This window comes from Narcine bancroftii, chromosome 4 (assembly GCF_036971445.1).
Source record: "Narcine bancroftii isolate sNarBan1 chromosome 4, sNarBan1.hap1, whole genome shotgun sequence".
Lineage (NCBI taxonomy): Eukaryota > Metazoa > Chordata > Chondrichthyes > Torpediniformes > Narcinidae > Narcine > Narcine bancroftii.
In genome coordinates, this window is record NC_091472.1 from 94,295,029 (window position 1) to 94,314,534 (window position 19,506).

The 19,506-nt window shown below is 46.8% G+C and overlaps 1 protein-coding gene and 1 long non-coding RNA gene across 2 annotated transcripts in view; one reads left to right on the forward strand and one right to left on the reverse strand.

Moving 5' to 3' along the window:
- The window catches only part of LOC138760850 (uncharacterized), a 43,822-nt gene extending 37,782 nt beyond the window's left edge, over positions 1-6,040 (reverse strand). Inside the window, exon 1 of the long non-coding RNA XR_011355910.1 lies at positions 5,956-6,040. This is a non-coding gene — a long non-coding RNA (uncharacterized lncRNA). The remainder of the gene's footprint in view (positions 1-5,955) is intronic.
- Positions 1-19,506, forward strand: part of prkn (parkin RBR E3 ubiquitin protein ligase) — a 1,164,186-nt gene that overhangs the window by 990,611 nt on the left and 154,069 nt on the right. The window lies entirely within an intron of this gene.

The window sequence follows — 19,506 nt, forward strand, 5'->3', positions numbered from 1 at the left end:
AGTGAATTTCAGGGCCTTGGAGGGTGTGTGATAAGAAGCCAACTGGGTCTGCCCACTTGTTTGAGTGTGGCAGTCAGGACAAAGTCAGATGAATCGCTCTCCACTTGGGTTGGAATCATCTATAGCAAGAGTGTCAAACTCAAATTCACGGAGGGCCAAAATTAAAAACTTGGACTAAGTCGAGGGCCGAACTAAATATTTATTGAAAATTTTCAACAACATCTGCATGTTTTTTCTTCTTTCAACATAAGTAATGTTAAACTTAGGATATAACTTTAGGAGGATAATGTTACAGGTCAGGAGTAGGTAGCTCAAGTTCACCCTTTGCTTGACCTGAGGGAAACATATTTGGTCCCTGTGGAGATGTAGTCAGCATTCACAGGCTGTGTCCATTTTGGCCTCCATCAGGACTCAGCATTTCCTGCTCACTCCTCAGGCTCTAGGCCCACCTCGACCCACCATCCCTCTACCTGACCAGTCCTTTACCCAACCTCTACTCACCCCTCACTCCACTCGCTCTGCCTCTACCCACCCCATCCTATACATGCCCCTCTACTGCCTCTCCCCTCAACCTGTTCCTCCCTCTACCCGTCTCTCACTCTCTAATCACCCCTCCCCTACTCGCCCTGCCCCTCCCCTTTTACATCTTCCCTATCCACCCCTCCTTCTACTCATCCCTCCCTCTAACTGCCCCTCGCACCACCATAACTTCCCCTGCCCATTACTCCTCACCTACACCCTCTGCCCACCCCTGCTTACCCACCCACTCAGGCCCAACACGCTGCCGATCAGCCTTTGCCGACAGCCACCATCTCTCTCTTCACATGCAGGGCCGAACCAGCCGTCCCTGGGGTCCGCGCGGGTGCAAGCGCTGAAGGCCGTGGCGACCGGGAGAAGTGCGCTCGCGCTGTGGAAGGGCCGTCCAGTGCCAGTCGCGCGGGGCTCGCGCTGCCTGGGGGCCGTGCGCAGCCTGCCATGCCCGTCGCTCCGACAGGAAATCACAGGCGCTCGCCAATCCACCGCACCGCTCGACAGGTGGGAGAAATGACTGGTTGTGCGGGGAGCCTTCCAACTGGCTTGCTGGCTGATGACATCGACAGACTTCTCGTGTTACAATTCCTCGTGTTACAATGGGGAAGGATGTGCAATGAAGGGGGAGGATTGTGGGGGTGACATTACCAAAAAAACAGCATCGGCTCTCGCTGCAGGGCGGGCCACCTCTAATACATTTTTGAAATGATCTTGCGGGCCAAATATAATTATATCGCGGGCCAAATTTGGCCCGGGAGCCAGAGTTTGACATGTGTGATCTATAGCATGCATGGTTGCCTTGGCGATGTCATTCTTGATACGATCAAATGCAGCTTGGTCCTCTGCTGGCAGGAGAAACATAGTGGCTTTGACCAATGGGCGAACCTTGTCCACATAGTTGGGGACCCATTGAGCATCTCTTCAATGCTTTGACGATATTTCGGGGAGCTTGGCAAACAAGGTTGAGCGGGGAGGGTCGACCTTGAGAGTCGAGAGACCACAGCTTACACGCAGAGGGTCATCTGTGAATTGTTGGTTGCAAATGGTGAGGGGAGGGGAGGGGAGGGGAGGGGAGGGGAGGGGCCCTTCGAATTTTAATGTAACTTTCTGAAGTTGGGACTGGAAGTCCAGCCCTCGTAGCAAGGGGGCACAGAGTTGCGACATGACAAATAGCCTGAAATGTTTGTATACCTGCAACAGTCAGGGTCACTACGCAGGAACCATGGATGGCTGCCACATGGGATTTGGATGCAAGTGATATCTTGTATTTGGTGGGCCTGTGGAGGCCAGCAATTGCGGAGATCGGGCCGGCACATCACGCGGCAGCAGACGTGGACAGAGGTCGCTGAAGCGACTCCCAGGATAAAGAACCTGCGGGGGTAGAAGCTGGGGCAGCATCAGACCAACAGTCCTAAAATGGCATGGGTCAAGCTGCCCAGCTAACTCAGCAGAAACAGGCTGGGGAAGAAGGGCATTCATATGCATGGATGTTCCCGCCGCTATTATTATTCATATGGTGACTCAGCCAATCAGCAAAAAGGGCGGAAACTTGAACAGTATAAAAATGGCCTTTCCAGCCCTAATAAAGGAGTGACCTTAACCTGTCACACTGTGTGTGTGTGTGTGTGTTTCTTTGTAGAGATCAGCTACAATTGGTGACCCCAATGGTTTGGAAGGAATCTAAACCTAGTGATGGAGAACAAAGCAGCAGTCAGCGCAGTCGGCCTGAAGCTCCCGACCTTCTGGACAGTTCGACCCGGTGTGTGGTTCGACCAGGCGGAGGCTCAGTTCCAGATCTGGGACATCACACCAGACACCACCCTGCACAATCATGTGGTCAGCGCCCTGGATCCGCAGACTGCAGACAGACTGGCCAATGCCAGTCCCCCTGCGAGTTCCAGGGAAACGACAATGCTAGCCGTCGCTGATGGCCACGTCTTGGACTGCCTGTCCGGCAGACACTTCCTGGTGGATACAGGAGCAGAGGTCAGCTTGATATTCCTGACAGAGTTGGACACTAAGCACAGGCTAGTGGGACCAACATTGAGGGCTGCCAACAACAGCAGTATACGGACCTATGGCACTTGTAGGGCCGAGCTGCAGTTCGGGGGCAGTCACTTCTCGTGGGAGTTCATGCTGGCCGCAGTGGAACAAGCACACCTCGGAGCGAATTTCCTGCGAACCCACAGCCTCCTAGTGGACCTTAAGGGTAAGTGACTCATCCACACCAAGACCTACCAGACCATCACACTGAGGGGCGCTACTTTTCCGGCAATACACCTGGACTCCATCCACAGCACAGAGGATGAGTCTCCAAGGTGCTAGCGGGATTCTCGGCAATCATTTCCCCTCAGTTCACAGCGGAGATGCTTCGACACGGCATCAAATATCACATCCTGACCAAGGGCCACCTCTGTACGCAAGGGCAAGATGACTACCCCTGGAGAAACTCCGACTGGCCAAGGAGGAGTTTCGCAAGCTCGAGGAGTTGGGTGTTGTTCGATTGTCAGACAGCCCATGGGCTTCGCCCCTGCACTGGTGCCTAAAGCAACTGGGGGCTTGAGACCATGTAGCGGCTATCGCCGGCTCAATGAAGCCACCACCCCGGACCGTTACCCCGTGCCACACATCCAGAATTTTGCGGCAAACCTGCACAGGGCAACAATATTCTCAAAAGTGGACATCATGCGAGGATATCACCAGATCGTGGTGCATCTTAATGACATCCCTAAGACGGCCATCATCACTCCATTTGCGCTGTTCGAGTTCCTGAGGATGCCATTCAGGCTCAAAAATGCGGTACAGATATTCCAGCGACTGATGGGCGCAGTGGGTCGAGACCTGGATGGCACTTTCGTCTACCTCGACGATATTCTCATGACAAGTAGAACCTGACAGGATCACCTTCAGCACCTCCAAAATCTCTGTAGGCGTCTGCAGGAGTTCGGCCTCACCATCAACCTGGCCAAATGCCAGTTTGGCCTGAACACCATCGACTTCCTGAGCCACAGGATTACAAAGTATGGGGCCACACCACTCCCCAACAAGGTAGAGGCCATCCATAGCTTCCCGAAGCCCAGTACAACGAAAGGTCTGCTGGAGTTCGTGGGAATGATAAACTTTTATTGTAGGTTTATCCCAACAGCTGCTCGAGTGATGCGCCCTCTGTTCATCCTGATGTCCGGCAAGGAGAAGGAACTGACCTGGGACGACGAATCTGCACGTGTATTTGTGGAAACCAAAGAAGCCCTGGCCAAAGCTGCACCCTGACCCACCCCAGACCAGATGCACCCAAGGCCCTCACAGTCGATACCTCAGGAACAGTGATTGGTGGAGCCCTGGAGCAGCAGATAGATGGAAGTTCGTACCCACTAGCTTTATTCAGCCAACATCTGCGGCCCCCTGAACTAAAGTACAGTGCTTTCAATAGAGAGCTGCTGGCGCTGTACTTAGCCATCCGCCACTTTCGGTAATTTCTTGAGGGAAGGGCTTTCATGGATGGCTAAAATCTCTGATCCCTGGTTGGCCCGCCAACAGAGACACTTGTCTTACATCTCGGAGTACACCACCGACATCAAGCACATCTCGTGGACGCCTTGTCAAGATACAGCATCCACTCCCTGGTCAACGGTCTGGACTTTGCAGCACTGGCAGAGGCACAGCAGCAGGACGGCGAGATCCCGCAGTACAGGACCGCTGTCACAGGCCTTCGGCTTTAGGACGTTCCAGTCAGCACAGGTACTGCCACCCTCCTGTGCAACGTGGCCTCCGGGCAGGTTTGACCTATTGTCCCAACAGCATAGAGGCGACGTTTTTGACTCCATCCATGGGCTGGCACACCCATCCATCAGGACTACGGTCTGGCTGGTAGCCAGCAAATGCATGTGGCATGGATTGCAGAAGCAAGTCCGGGGGTGGGCCAAAGCGTGTTATGCAGTGCCAAACAGCCAAAATGCAGTGACACACCAAGGTCCCCCCACAGCCTTTTGAGCCAATGGAATGCAGGTTTGACCACATTCACGTGGACATAGTGGGGCCCTTGCCAGTTTCTCAGGGTTTCCGCTACCTGTTCACAGTGGTTGACTGCTTCACCCGGTGGCCAGAAGCAATCCCCCTGACCGACACATCCACCAGGTCCTGTCCCAAAGCACTCCTCTCATCCTGGATTGCAGGATTCAGACTGCCACAGCACATCCCTTCTGACCGAGGCGCACAATTCACCTCCAGTTTGTGGACCGACATTACCAACCTGTGGGACGCTCAGCTACACCATACGACTGCATACCACCCGCAAGCCAACTGCATGGTGAAGCGTTTCCACAGGCACCACAAGACTGCCCTTACGACCAGACTCAATGGCCCCAACTAGGTGGACGAGCTACCATGGGCATTACTAGGCAACTGAAGAGCGCCGAAAGAAGACCTCCATGCATCCGCCACTGAACTCATCTACGGAACCCCACTCATAATTCCCAGTGATTTCATTCCACAGGCCAGAGGACAGCAGGAGGAGACAACCACATCCCTGGACAGGCTGCACGAAAAGGTAGGTAACCTGGCTCTGATCCCACCCTCCAGACACGGACAAGCCAAGTTCAACATCCCCAAAGAACTCAAGGACTGTGAGTACGTGTTTATATGCAGAGGACCCCACCGTTCACCACTGCAGAAGCCATACGAGAAGGTCCCTCCGGAACAATGGAGCCACCTTAGAGCTGAACATTGGTGGTAAACCAAAGGTCTTCACTACAGATAGACTCAAGTCTGCCCACACAGACCTAGCAGAACCCGTGGAGACACCAACACCTCGATGCAGAGGCAGACCACAAAAACTTTGGGGACTATACCTACGGACACTATAGACTGTAATGCCGGTTCTGGGGCGGGGTCATGTGGCAGCCCGCAATTGCGGAGATTGGGCCAGCACATTGCGCGGCAGCAGACGCAGACAGAAATCACTAAAGCGACTCCCAGGACAACGAACCAGTGGGGATTGAAGCTGGGGCAGCATCAGAGCAACATTGGTCAAGCTGCCCAGCTAACTCAGCAGAAACAGGCTGGGGAAGGAGGGCATTCATATCCATGGATGTTCCTGCCAGCTATGGTTATTAATATGGCTGACTCAGTCAATCAGCAAAAATGGCAGGAACTTTAACAGTATAAAAGCAGCCTTTCCAGTTCTAATAAAGGAGTCATCTTAACCTGCCACACTGTGTGTGTGTGTGTGTGTGTGTGTGTGTGTGTGTGTGTGTGTGTGTGTGTGTGTGTGTGTGTGTGTGTGTGTGTGTGTGTGTGTGTGTGTGTTTCTTTGTAGCAGTCGGCTACAAGCCTTACCTTAAACGATAGGTGCTTAGAAGTATCAGGATGAATAAAACTTTCTGTACTCCCATTATCGAGTAAACAGTTCGTAATGCACCCATTTACCTGGACATCTATCACGGACGTGGAGAGTTTATGTGGTCCCTCTTGGTTCAGGGTGACGGAGCTGAGTATAGACTCGCTGTCTGAGTCCGATGGATGCTCACGATCCTAAGATGGCCACCCTTAATCCCAAGATGGCCGCCCTCATTGTTCCCCCGTGATGTCATAGGCCTGAGAAGATGGCATTTGCCATGCAGTCCAAAATAGCAGCCCCCATGACTCGCATATGGTGCGGCTGGTTCGCACAGGAGATAGTGCCAATTGCATTGTCCAGAGTGGTGACTGTCCACATGCAGCGCTGCTAGGTTTCGCGAATGGTTTGGACTGGCAGACATTGGCATAATGTCCTTTTTTTCTGCACCTAGTGCATACCACCTCCTTGGCAGGGCAGTGTTTCCTCATGTGCTTACCCTGCCTGCAGAAGTAGCAATTGGGGTGATCACCGGCAATGGTGGTCGAGGTCAGGTCACTAGAGGACCACCAGAGGACTAGTCGCTCATGGCATGGGACAATCCCCTGTCCCAAGATAGCAGCACCCCTGGTGACCAAGAGGCGGCTGAGTAATCATTTGAAATTTGGAGGGCCACCTCCAGAATCTCTGTCAGTTCAACTACCCTCTGTAGATTAAGTACCCTTTTGTTCCAGGAGTCTCTGCTTTAAGTATCCAGAGTGGATGCCAGCCACGTAAGCATTACAAATGACAGCCTCAGCATTCTGGGCAGCCTTCACGGCCTTGAAGTCACACACTCTGCACAGGTTCCAGAGGGCCCATAGGTACTCGACGCTTGACTCACCAGGTCGCTGCTTTCTGGTGGCCAGGAGGTGCATAACGGAGACCTCATTTAGCTTCCTACCATACTGGGCCTTCAGCATTGCTGATCATCAGGAATACTAGGGGTCCGACACACAAGAAGAGTAGCCTTAGTCAAGTTTGCATCCATGGTGAAAATGAACGCGGCTGCCATCAGGAAGTCTTCGAAGCAGTGTAGCCAGAGTTTGAACGTGTTCAGGGGGTCAGACAATCAGGGGGTCTATGTTAAGCTTCTCAGGTTTCAGGTACTGCTCCATCTATCTTGAAAATTTATAGTTAATAAAATTGATGCACTATTAATAATCACAAAAGACTGAAGTTGTGAAACTGATAGGCTTTTATTAACTTTAGACTGGAACAGCTGTCAACCTCTGACTGATCAAGGCAGAGTGAAATGGGCAACATGCAAAGGGCTATGGTTAGGATCGGTTTTGGGAGGCGTTTCCAGCTGACAGCAGCCAATCGTAGCATAACAGTGGTTTACCACATGTGGTCCTACCAGACTTTTATAGGGCTTTATTGTACCATTGTAGAAAGTTAAACTGCAGCAGTCTTGGGCACATTAATAGTCTCCAACTCCTCTGTTAACTTGTGTAAACTTGCAGGAGTACATTAAAAATAATTACCTGTGATTAAAGCAATAAATACAGAAAACAGGCAGAAAGTCAGGTAGCATCTGCAGAGAAAGAAAAATCTTAAGGTCAATGACCTGAAACATTAGCTCTGTTCCTTTCTTCATAGATGCTGTGCCATTTGAAGATTGCAATAAGACTTTTCTCTTTTTATTCAGGATTCCAAAATCTGCAATATTTTATTTTAGTTCACTAACCTGTAATTTGATATAGAACCATGGAGCATTACAGCACAGAAATCATGCCCTTTGGTCTTCTAGTCTGCGCCAAACCATTATTTTGCCCAATCACACTGACCTGCACACACACAGTCCATAGCCCTCCATACCCCTCACATCCATGTACCTGTCCAAATTTTCTTAAATGTGAAAAATGGGCCTGCATTCACCAATTCAGAGGGTAGCTCATTCCACACCCCCACTACTCTCAGTGTGAAGAAGCTCCCCTAAACTTTTCCCCTTTCACCCTTAGCCCATGTCCTCTGGTTTGTATCTCACCTACCCACAGTAGAAAAAAGCTACTTGCATTCACTCTATCTATACCCCTCATAATTTTAAATACCTCCATCAAATCTCCCATCATTCTTCTATGTTCCAGGGAATAAATTCCTAACCTGTTTAACCTTTCCCTGTAACTCAGTTCTTGAAGTCCGGGCAACATCTTAATAAATATTCTCTGAATTCTTTCAAACTTATTGATATCTTTCCTGTAGTTAGGTGTCCAAAACTGTACGCAATACTCCCAATTTAACCTCGCCAATATCTTGTACAACTTTACCATAACATCCCAACTCCTGTACTCACTGCTTTGATTTATGAAGGCCAATATGCCAAAATCTCTCTTTACAATGCTATCCCCATGAGATGCCACTTTAAGGGAATTATGTATCTGAAACAACGGAACCCCAGGACATTGAGCTGCCAGTCCTGCCCCTCCTGCAACCAAGTTTCACTAATGGCTCCTCTGCCTTTCCTACAATACTCCTTGAATTAAAATAGCTGCACCTGAGAAATTTCCACCAAGTACTGTTGTGTATGCACTCAGACAATGAAGACTTGGCGATGTAATGCTTTCTCATCCTTTACTTCTATTAAACTTAAATGGCTACTGACTCACAGGGTTATATATAAATATGGAAGGGTGACATCATGACATGGGCATCATGATGTCCAGCAGAGGGCGGGCTTATACCCAACTCTCTTTCAGTCTCAACATCACCTCCCAGCTCCTATATTCTATGCTATGATTTATAAAGGCCAGCATACTAAAAGCCTTCCTCACCATCCTATCTACATAGGAATCTACCTTCAAGAAATGCTGAACCGTTATTCCAAGATCCTTCTCTTCCTCAGCATTCCTCAATGCTCTCCCCTTCACTTAATACGTCCTATTTTGGTTATTCTTCCCAAAATGAAGCACCTCACACTTATCTACATTAAACTCCATCTGCCTCCTTTCAGGCCACTTTTCCAAACAGTCTAAATCCCTCTGCAGTCCATGGAAACCCTCTTCACTATCCACAACTCCCCCTATTTTTGTACCGACCACATATTTACTCACCCAATTTACCACCCAGTCATCCAAATCATTAATATAAATGACAAACAACAAAGGACCCACAATGACTGATCCCTGAGGCACACAGCTCGTCACCGCTCTCCTTCCTGACAAACAGTTGTCCACCATGACTCTCTGCTGCCTATCTTCCAGCCACTTCTGAACCCATCTATCTCTATATTAATCCCTAGAGATTGAACCTTCTTCACTAACCTTCCATGCAGAACCTTATCAAAAGCCTTACTAAAATTCAAATAGATCACATCAACTGCTCTACCTTCATCAACCTTTCTGGTCACCATTTCAAAAAATTCAACAAGATTCGTCAAGCCCGACTTTCCCCTTACAAACCCATGTTGGGTGTCCCTGATCAATTCTTGCCTATCCAGAAATGTATCCATATTATCCCTAAGAATTCCTTCCATTAGTTTACCCACAACCGAAGTCAAACTTACTGGCCTATAGTTGCTTGGCCTACACCTTGCACCCTTTTTAAACAGCAGAACCACGTTTGCAACCCACCAATCGCACGACACAACACCTTCCTCCAGTGACCATTGAAAAATCACTGTCAGAGCCTCTGCTATTTCCTCCCTGACCTCCCTTAAGATCCTGGGAAAAATCCCATCAGGACCTGGAGTCTTTATACACCCCAGAAGATCTAAAATCCCCTCTTTACTAATCTCTATCTTTTCCATAACTAACCCTTTTGCCTCACTTATCCAACACAATTCAATATCTCTTCCCTTCGTGAACACCGACAAGAAGAATGTATTGAATATCTCACCCATACCTCCGCTCTGATTTTCCAGTGGACCTATACTATCCTTAACTTCCATTTTACTATTCACATATTTGTAAAAACCCTTCTGATTTGCCTTCACCCGATTTGCTATAGCCCTCTCTTACCTTCTTTTTGCCTTTCTAATTTCCCTCTTAAGGTTCTTTCTACAATCTATGTATCGTCCATACATCTCATCAATCCTTTGCTTCTTGTATTTAACGTAGGCCTCCCTCTTATTCCGAACCATCTTCCTAATCTCTCTAGAAAACCATGGCTCCCTTGTACATTTAGCCCTGTCTTTTGTCTTGACAGGAACATGAAGATTCTCCACTCTCAAAACCTCACCTTTAAATGCTCCCCAATTCTCCTTAACGTCCATTCCAGAAAAAAGATAATCCCAACCAACTCCCTGCAAATCCCTTCTCATCTCCTCAAATCTGCTTTCATTTTCAGACCAGACCTATCCCATTCTATAATTAAGCTGAAACTAATGGTGCTATGATCATTGGATCTGAAGTACTCCCCAACACACACCTCCGTCACCTGCCCTATTTCATTTCCCAACAGTAGATCTAATACTGCTCCCTCTCTAGTGGGTACCTCAACATATTGATGCAAAAAGCAATCCTGCACACATTGTACAAGCTCTAAGCCATCCAGCCCACTCACTGAGGAAAATTAAAATCCCCAACACCACCCTGTGCTTACTGCACATTTCAGCTATTTCCCTACACATTTGCTTTTCTAGTTCCCTCTTCCCATTTGGTGGTCTATAATACACCCCTATAATTGTAACCTCACCTCTTTTAATTTTTAATTCCACCCACACCACCTCCCTTGATGAGCCCTCCAATCTATCATGCCTCAGTACAGCTGTAAGATCTTTTTTGACAAGTAATGCCACACCCCCTCCCTTTACCCCTCCAAGTTATATCACACCTAAAGTTGTGAAATCCTGGAATATTTAACTGCCAGTTCCAACCCTCCTTCAACCACGTCTCACTAATTGCCACCACATCATACTGCCAAGTGTCTATCCACACCTTTAGCTCATCTACCTTCCTCACAACACTCCTTGCATTGAAGTAAATGCATCACAGAGACTTTCCACATCTTACCATCTGCCTAACCTCCTCTCTGCCATCCACACAATCATTGTTACCATCCTCCCTTCCCCATCATAGTATCTATCCCTTTCCTCCTCAATCAACTGCTGTTTTACCCCCAAATTTTGTGAATAAGCCTTTTCCCTTCGTCTATAATACCTCTGCTGTCCTTCCTTACATGGACCCCTTCCCCCAACCATACAAGTGAGAATTAAATACATATCATGAGTAATTATAATTATAAAAGGGTAAGTATTTAATAATAATCAGGGCACATAGTCCTTAAAGCTTTCAGGTGGTCTTCTTTCTCTTTTGGACTGCCTTGGTGTGGTTTGCTGTGCCAGCCTTTGCTCAAGACCAATAGATAATTGGGTCAGCAGAGATTACCTGTCTTCACTGCCCTCCTGGCTGCCTGTCTCAGTTACTGGACTCCTCGGCTTTGCGACCGTGTTTGCCCCCCATTACTCAGCCAGAGGGGAGGAATGGTCAGGGTAGCCACAGCAGGTCTGGTTCCACCTCTTCCAGTTTATGAGGTAGTTCATGGCCTTTAGTGTCAGTCAATGCTCGTAATTAGTCAATCTGTCACTTCTACAATCTGTCCCCCACTAGAACAGAGTATGAGCAGGGGCTCAATTTTTGTAAGATTACTCCTACCACCCAATGGTCTATATTGTCTATAATCATGTGCCAGAATTCTCTCGCCTACTTCCAATGTTCTAGGTGAGGTTTGTGGCGATGCTGTTATTTTTCAATTGGAGACCCACGTCTGGATGAACAGTGGACGGCCTGGTCCGCAGGTTGTGGCCAAACATTAGTTCTGCTGGGGTGCATTTTGTGGTAGAATGTGGCGTGTTTCTGTACCCCAATAGGAAATCTGCGATTTTGAGGGTCCAGGAGGCATTTTGAAGTTTCATGCTTTTCATTGCTTTTTTGAACGTTTGTACATAATGTTCTGCCTCCCCATTGGGTGATAGGGAGTGGACAAAATATATTTGATATTATTATCGCGCATAATATTTAAAAATGTTCTGATGTAAATTGAGGCCCATTGTCCATAACTAATTCATAAGTGGCAAAGATAGCCAGTCAATCATGGGATCTGCATAGGTAATTTTCATCTGTGAAAGTACTGTCCACAGCTATTAGGAAAGTCTCACCCATGAATGGTCCAATGTAGTCTTCTTGAATCCAATGCCAGGGTTTGGATGGCCATTTCCATGGGTTAGTTATGGCTTGCGACATTTTTGGCTGCATTGGCTGACATACTTTGCATTCTCTTACTGTTGTTTCAATGTCTCTGTCTAGGAAGGCCACCAGACATGCATCTGGGCCAGTACCTTCATTCATACCATTCTTGGATGGTTGTGACGTAGTTCTGATAACATGGTAGTTTGCCATTTGGCTAGAATAATTGTTCTGGGTATCCCATAGTACCCCATCCTTCTTCGACTGATAGTTAATGGTGGAATGTGTGGTAAGGTTTTAGATCTTCTCAAATTATTTCAGATTCAGGCCACCCATTAAGGGTGAAGTATAGGATCTTGCTTAATGTTGCCTCTTTTTGGGTTTCCTTTGTGATCATCTGGGCTGTAATGGGCAGTTGTTGAAGTTGTTCTTGGTTGATGGCTGCTACTTCTGCTGTCCATTTAATAATTTCTTCTCATTGTTGTGTCTCAGGTAGTGGCATGCGTGATAAGGCATCTGCATGGCTGTTGAGTGATCCTGGTTAAAACCTTTTCAAGGTTTTGTAAGTGTTCACTGTCCTTTTGGCCCGTGATGATGACATCATCTAGGTAACACCTGACTGAGACTCCATGTAGTAATTTGTCCATTGTTACTTGAAAAATCACAGCTGCTGCTGAAATTCCATAAGGCCTGTGTGTGGGTGAATAGTCCCAGATGGGGATGGATTGTCATATATTCCCTTGATTTTTTTTTTATTGTCCAATTCTATCTGTTGATCTTCTTGTGACAAATCTAGTTTTGTGAATTTTTGCCCTCCATTTAGTGCTTGGAACAAATCTTCTGCCTTGGGCATTGGGTGTTCAGGTATTTTGAGTGATTTTGTAATCACCACAAATGCGACCATTTGTTTTTTGTACGGGTACGATGGGCGCTGCCCAATCACTGTATTGTATTGGTTCGAATATGCTTTCATGTTTTAGTCTGTTTAATTCAGCCTCAATTTTCCTTTTCATAGCAAATGGGACTGTTATGGCTTTGACGAATTTTGGTTCTGCATTATCTTTTAATTGCAGTTTGACTTGAACACCTTTGATTTACCCCAATTCTTGTTGGAAAACCAATTGTTGAGGATTTCGTTGAGTTTTGGCTGAGAGTTGTCCATGTGGTTTACATTTAGTATTTTACTGATTTCCAGCCAGTCTAGGGGAATGTATTGTGGCCAGTTTCTTCTGAAGAGTGCTGGTCCCTGGGTATCTACAATGTAGAGAATGTTTTTGGTTGCTGTTGTTTGTATTGTACTTGAACCATACGTTTTCCAAACACTTTGATTCTGTCTCCTGTAACAGATCTTAAGAGTTATTTCAGTTGTTTTTACCGGAAGGTGTGGTAGCAAGCGTTCCTTTACATGTAATGGTATTGGGGATACCTCTGCCCCTGTGTCTAACTCCATCTTCAGTGGGTGTCTGTTTAATTTTGGCTGTATTGAAGATCACTGTGTTTCCTTTGTATTCCTCATATGTGTATTATCTCAGGAGCTGAAATTTCAGGAGCTTGAAGGTTAGCCGTTGGGCTGTTATCATCATCATTGCTAGGTTGCCTCTCTCTGCTATTGTTTGGACTCTAGCTGCCTGTTTGCCTATTTGCAGGCCACCTGAGCCTTAAAAAGCAGACATTTAGCTTTGATATGTCCTTCTGTTTTGCAATGGTTGCATTTAGAATTTTTGAAGAAACAGTTTTCTTGTCAGTGGTTGTATTTCCCACATCGGAAACATTGTTAGCTGGGAGACCTCCTGACCAGTATGTCTTGTTGACCCACGTCCAAGTTTTTATCTGTCATTTCAGAGCTGCAGGTAGTTCTGTATGCAATCCGTAATGTAACGTCTTGATCCATTCCTAATAATTTTTGCCTTGCTTGGCTATTTGCCCATCCCATCACTAATCTGTCTCGCAGTGACCGATTTATACACTGCTCGAAATGACAGTGCTCCACCAGTTTGCACAACAACGCCAGGTATTCACTTACTGTTTCTCCTGGTCCTTGTCTCCTTTCAGAGAATTGTTGCCTTTCTGCCATAACTGGTGATTTGGGACTTAAATGGTTCCTTAGAGCTGTGCATAATTCGTTGAATGTCTTTGTCTCTGGGTCCTCTGGGGTCAGCAAGGTCTTAAGGAGGTAAAGTATTTTGCTGCCTACTATACTGAGGAAAAGGACACATTTGTGGTTTACTGGACCTTCCACAATATTGTGAGCTACACAGTAGTAGTTAAATCGTTCTATGTAGTTATCCCAACTTTCTTCTACTTCATTGAATTCTCCAAACTTTTCCTCCACCATCTTGGTGCACTTCACATTGATCTTTTGGTGGAAATTTGTTGGTGTTGTTAGGTAGTTGCTTTCTACCTTTCTTCTGTTGTTTTCTTTCTCATGGTTGCCACAAGACCAGACTTGGTGTCAGAGACCTGACCCCCATGGTTTGTCCCTGGTCAGTCATTTCCCCCCCCACCCCCCGACAGTATTCAAGATGGTGTAAATGTTATTGAGGGGAATGGCCACAGGGGTGCCCTGCACTGACTGCCTGTTCATTTTCCCTCTCCTGATTGACACCTAGCTACCTTCTCTCTGCCTCCTTGGTGTGATAGTGCCCCTGTAACTCCTGTCTATCACTGCTTCAGCCTCCAAAATGATCCAAAGTTCATCCAATTCCACCTCTAGTTCCCTAACTCAGTTTATAAGGAGCTGCAGTTGGATAAACATCTCGCAGATGAAGTTATCAGGGATAGTGTTAGATTCCCTGACAATCTACATTCAGCAAGAGGAGCATTCCTCTGCTTTGGCTGTCATTTCCATTTCTATGAAATTGAAAAATGTTAGAAAACCCCCCTGTCCTTACATTGCTTCAACTTCTGCACCTTCTCTTCAGTCTCTACTTGTCGAAGCCTCGCGAACCAAAGCCTCAAATTCCCACTCCTACACTGAGCCACTCACACAATGGTCGGTCCCACAATGGCCACTCTGCTGTGTGCCTGCTCTACTTTTATTTTCTGCTGCTCCTTTGTAGCTCCTGACATGATGAAAGCTTGTGGGGACATTGAGTATGGAGAGTATTAAGTCAAGAAAAATTCAACTCATTTTCAATTCATTCTGATTTTTATCAGTAACTTGATTTGGAAATTCTTACAGATGAAGAAGATGCTTTATTTGTGGTCAATTAACCAAAATGAAATAAGCAAAACAATTTAACACTTGGGGAATTTAGAAACTAAAATACAAATTATTCCAGAACCTCAGTGCGCTTTAATCAAGTACCTTTAATGGTATCACTTCAAAATCTGAATAATTTACTTCAACATACAAACCTTTTCCTTTTCTATAAAAACTACGGTTGAACTTGTAACACATTTGACTTATCAAAATTATATTTAATTTCTAACAGTAAAAAGTAAAAGGGAAATAAATTTTATTTTTGGAATGTTATGGTTTTGTAGGAACTGGAGAATTTAAGATAAAAACAGAAAATGCTGGAGACAATCAGCAGGTTAGGCAGCATTTGTGGTAAAGGAAGCAATTTGAGGTGGCATGATTAGTGTAACAGTGACCCAGGTTCAAGTCCTCCGCTGTCTGTAAAGAGTTTGCATGTTCTCCCCGTCACAGGTGTTTCCTCTGGGTGCTCCAGTTTTGTCCCATGTTCCAAAAGACTTGCATCACCAGGTTCAGGAATAACTGCTACCCCTCCGCCATCAAACTCCTCAACAATAAACTCAATCAGGGACTTATTTAAGGACTCTTACTTGTGCACTTTATTGATTTATTTTTATTCTCTCTGTATTGCACAGTTGGTTTGTTTACATTCATTATCTGTTTACCTTTTTGTACCACCAATAAGTGGTAATTCTGCCACGCCCACAGAAAAAAAATCTCAGAATCGTATGTGATGTCATGTATGAACTCTGACAATAAATCTGATTCTGATTAACTATATACTCTGCCTTCACATTTGACCTTCCAAACAAATGTTGTTCATTAATGACTCATTGTGCATCCCACACAAGTGGCCTTGATACACTACATTTTGATCTTTGGGCACTATTTTGTGCACCATGTATGTGTCTTAGTTTTTGTGATTTACAAGCCAAAATAGCGCAATATAACTGTGGTGCTTGTACAAATAAATTTCCAGCTACTGCTCTTATCCCTGCAACCATCCAATCCTGCAGAGCTCCAGAAAAACTGCAATGGCTTGTGTGACCACTTGAATTACACCTCTCCCACCACCCGTGATTGTGCCCTATGTAACCCAAGTTTGGAGCTCTGCAATTCCCCACTGAGTTCTCTCTGACCATCTCTCCTCCTCTAGGATGCTCTTGAAAATATACCCTTTTGACCAAACTGGCCTTTTATTCTCAGCTGTTGTTACATGCCATAATTTTTTGCATGCAGTGTCTTGAGATTTTGAAGGTGTTATACAATTGTTCATTATGGTTGCTGTGTCTAAACCAACACAATGATCATTGAGCATTTTTAAAGCAACTCTTGAGTATTTAGGACACTCCTACTAATCTTCACACTTGTGCTTTTCACATCACAAAGAGGTTTTTCAAGTTTGCTAATTTTAAAAAAATACTTTAGGCTCTGACACTGTATTCTGATGTGATTTATTTCATGTAATTAAATTTAAATAGATGCAACCTTTGGAGAACACAAGCCAAGCTAGTACTGTCATGATTTACTTACTTCCAACTTTGCTGCTCACAGGCACCGCCGGTGTAAGTCAGCCCCATTATCCACAGTTTCTGCAACAGCTGTGTATATTTGAAAATGTCATTTACAGAAAGAATTCCATTCAACTTCTTTGGCTTGGCTTCGCGGACGAAGATTTATGGAGGGGGTAAATGTCCACGTAGGCTGCAGGCTCGTTTGTGGCTGACAAGTCCGATGCGGGACAGGCAGACACGGTTGCAGCGGTTGCAGGGGAAAATTGGTTGGTTGGGGTTGGGTGTTGGGTTTTTCCTCCTTTGCCTTTTGTCAGTGAGGTGGGCTCTGCGGTCTTCTTCAAAGGACGTTGCTGCCCGCCAAACTGTGAGGCGCCAAGATGCACGGTTTGAGGCGATATCAGCCCACTGGCAGTGGTCAATGTGGCAGGCACCAAGAGATTTCTTTAGGCAGTCCTTGTACCTTTTCTTTGGTGCACCTCTGTCACGGTGGCCAGTGGAGAGCTCGCCATATAACACGATCTTGGGAAGGCGATGGTCCTCCATTCTAGAGACGTGACCCACCCAGCGCAGCTGGATCTTCAGCAGCGTGGACTCGATGCTGTCGACCTCTGCCATCTCGAGTACTTCGACATTAGGGATGAAAGCGCTCCAATGAATGTTGAGGATGGAGCGGAGACAACGCTGGTGGAAGCGTTCTAGGAGCCGTAGGTGATGCCGGTAGAGGACCCATGATTCGGAGCCGAACAGGTGTGTGGGTATGACAACGGCTCTGTATACGCTTATCTTTGTGAGGTTTTTCAGTTGGTTGTTTTTCCAGATTCTTTTGTATAGTCTTCCAAAGGCGCTATTTGCCTTGGCGAGTCTGTTGTCTATCTCATTGTCGATCCTTGCATCTGATGAAATGGTGCAGCCGAGATAGGTAAACTGGTTGACCGTTTTGAGTTTTGTGTGCCCAATGGAGATGTGGGGGGGGCTGGTAGTCATGGTGGGGAGCTTGCAGATGGAGGACCTCAGTTTTCTTCAGGCTGACTTCCAGGCCAAACATTTTGGCAGTTTCCGCAAAACAGGACGTCAAGCGCTGAAGAGCTGGCTCTGAATGGGCAACTAAAGCGGCATCATCTGCAAAGAGTAGTTCACGGACAAGTTTCTCTTGTGTCTTGGTGTGAGCTTGCAGGCGCCTCAGATTGAAGAGACTGCCATCCGTGCGGTACCGGATGTAAACAGCATCTTCATTGTTGAGGTCTTTCATGGCTTGGTTCAGCATCATGCTGAAGAAGATTGGTGCGAGAACACAGCCTTGCTTCACGCCATTGTTAATGGAGAAGGGTTCAGAGAGCTCATTGCTGTATCTGACCCGACCTTGTTGGTTTTCGTGCAGTTGGATAATCATGTTGAGGAACTTTGGGGGGCATCCGATGCTCTCTAGTATTTGCCAAAGCCCTTTCCTGCTCACGGTGTTGAAGGCTTTGGTGAGGTCAACAAAGGTGATGTAGAGTCCTTTGTTTTGTTCTCTGCACTTTTCTTGGAGCTGTCTGAGAGCAAAGACCATGTCAGTAGTTCCTCTGTTTGCGCGAAAGCCGCACTGTGATTCTGGGAGAATATTCTCAGCGACACTAGGTATTATTCTATTTAGGAGAATCCTAGCGAAGATTTTGCCTGCAATGGAGAGCAGCGAAATTCCCCTGTAATTTGAGCAGTCTGATTTCTTGCCTTTGTTTTTGTACAGGGTGATGATGGTGGCATCACGAAGGTACTGAGGCAGTTTTCCTTGGTCCCAACAAAGCTTGAAAAACTCATGCAGTTTGACATGCAGAGTTTTGCCGCCAGCCTTCCAGACCTCTGGGGGGATTCCATCCGTACCTGCTGCTTTGCCACTTTTCAGTTGTTCGATTGCCTTATATGTCTCATCCTGGGTGAGGACCTCATCCAGCTCTAGCCTTAGGGGCTGTTGATGGAGCTGGAGCAGGGCGGAATCTTGGACTGAGCGGTTGGCACTGAAAAGAGATTGGAAGTGTTCTGACCATCGGTTGAGGATGGTGATCTTGTCGCTGAGAAGGACTTTGCCGTCTGAGCTGCGCAGCGGGCTTTGGACTTGGGGTGAGGGGCCGTACACAGCATTTAGAGCCTCGTAGAAACCCCTGAAGTCGCCAATGTCTGCGCTGAGTTGGGTTCGCTTGGCGAGGCTAGTCCACCACTCATTTTGGATCTCCCGGAGTTTGCGATGAAGATGGCTGCATGCGCGACGGAAGGCTTGTTTCTTCTCTGGACAGGACGGCTTTGTAAGGTGAGCCTGGTGGGCAGCTCGCTTCTTTGCCAGCAGCTCCTGGATTTCCTGGCTGTTTTCGTCGAACCAGTCCTTGTTTTTCCTGGAGGAGAATCCCAGTACCTCTTCAGTGAATTGCAGTATGGTAGTCTTCAACTGATCCCAGAGGGTTTCAGGGAACGGGTCCGTGAGGCGGATTGCTTCGTCAAGCTTTGCTTTGAGGTTTGCCTGGAAGTTTCCTCTCGCTTCGTCTGACTGCAGGTTTCTAACATTGAACCTCTTTCTGGGGGATTTACCGTTCCTGGGCTTTGGCTTGAAGTGAAGGTTGACTTGCAGCGAACCAGCCGGTAGTCAGTGTGGCATTCCGCGCTGGGCATGACCCTGGTGTGGAGCACATCTCGTTTGTCACTCTCTCGCACCAGGATGTAGTCCAGGAGGTGCCAGTGTTTGCATCCAGGTAGTCTTAAGGCTGTCCCTCTGCTGAAAAAGGGTGTTTGTAATGA